We start from the raw sequence: 1,266 nt of genomic DNA, 5'->3' as shown, positions 1-1,266 counted from the left end.
CCATTATATATTCTCAGTAGCAATGTCTGATATTCCAATTTCTTCACAACTTCATTAATGCTTGTGATGGACTCTCTTATCATATTCATGCTGTGGGTGTAATGTGGTCATTCATTGAGGTATTAATTTGTGTTTTGTGATGACTAATGATATTCAGCATCTTTTCAGGTGCTTCTTCTCGATTTGTATTTCTTCTTTGGAGAAAGGTATGTTCAAAATCTTTGCCCATTTTTAATTTGGGTTGTCTTTATATGGTTGAGTTACACAAGTTCTTTATATGTTGTTGATATTAGACTCTAATCAGATATATAATTTACAAATATTTTCTCTTTGGGAGGAGCAGGTTGCTATTTATTTATGACAAATATTCCACATCTGTGATCCTTTACAGTCAGAAGTTCTTTGAAATGGTGCCACAGGCCTTGGCCTGTTAGAGGATGGAGTCATCCCGCAAATGGCCCCACAAATAGCATAGGTTTTAAACTGCCTGGCTGTTCAACCTGCCTGTCACCTTGTCAACCTCCATCATGTTCATCTGGCTGGATGCATGGTCTGTGGCCTGGATGATGTGGTTGGCAGAATATTTCCACCACATGTACAGGTCCAAGAACTCCTGGGCATTGTCTTGCATGGAGCAAGAGTGCAGAACGATTTGCAAATATTTTCTATTCTCTGTTATCTTTTATTTCTTTTTCTTAATTTCACCCACTAGACTCTTTAGTACAATGTTTAATAGAAATGGCCTGAACAGGGGCACCTAGGTGGCTCAGTAGGTTAAGCACCCAACTCTTGACTTGAGCTCAGGTCATGATCTCTGGATCTGTGAGTTCCAGTCTCGCCTTGGGCTCTGCGGTCAGAGCAGGGCCTGCCTCAGATTTTTTTCTCCTTCTGCCTTTGCCCCCGCTCACACATGCTCTATAAATACATACATACATACATACATACATACATAAGATGTTTAAAAAAAAGGAAGAAAGAAATGGCCTGAACAGATTTTTTCCCCCCTAATCTTTGTCGGTGAAATCCTTCAGTCTTTCCTATTTAAGTACAATGTTCACTGTAGGTTTTTCCTTAGATTCCCATTATCAGGTTGAAGAAGATCTCTGCTTTTCCTAGTTTGTTAAATATTTTTATCATGGAAGAGTGTTCTATTTTCTGAAAGATTTTTTCTGCATCTATTTGAAATGACATAGTAGCTTTTGTCTTTTATTCTAAGATATAATACATTGGTTTTGTATTTTGAACAACTTACATTCCTGAAGTTAT

At 37.8% G+C, this 1,266-nt stretch overlaps 1 pseudogene; it reads right to left on the bottom strand.

Moving 5' to 3' along the window:
- Positions 1 to 391: 391 nt before the first annotated feature.
- On the bottom strand, positions 392 to 631 carry LOC114211488 (small ribosomal subunit protein eS21 pseudogene; annotated as a pseudogene).
- Between the last annotated feature and the right edge of the window lie 635 nt (positions 632 to 1,266).

Source organism: Eumetopias jubatus, unplaced genomic scaffold (assembly GCF_037043125.1).
Source record: "Eumetopias jubatus isolate StellerSeaLion01/CBP00866 unplaced genomic scaffold, mEumJub1_p1.0 scaffold_3, whole genome shotgun sequence".
NCBI lineage: Eukaryota > Metazoa > Chordata > Mammalia > Carnivora > Otariidae > Eumetopias > Eumetopias jubatus.
This window is presented reverse-complemented; position numbering and strand designations above follow the sequence as displayed.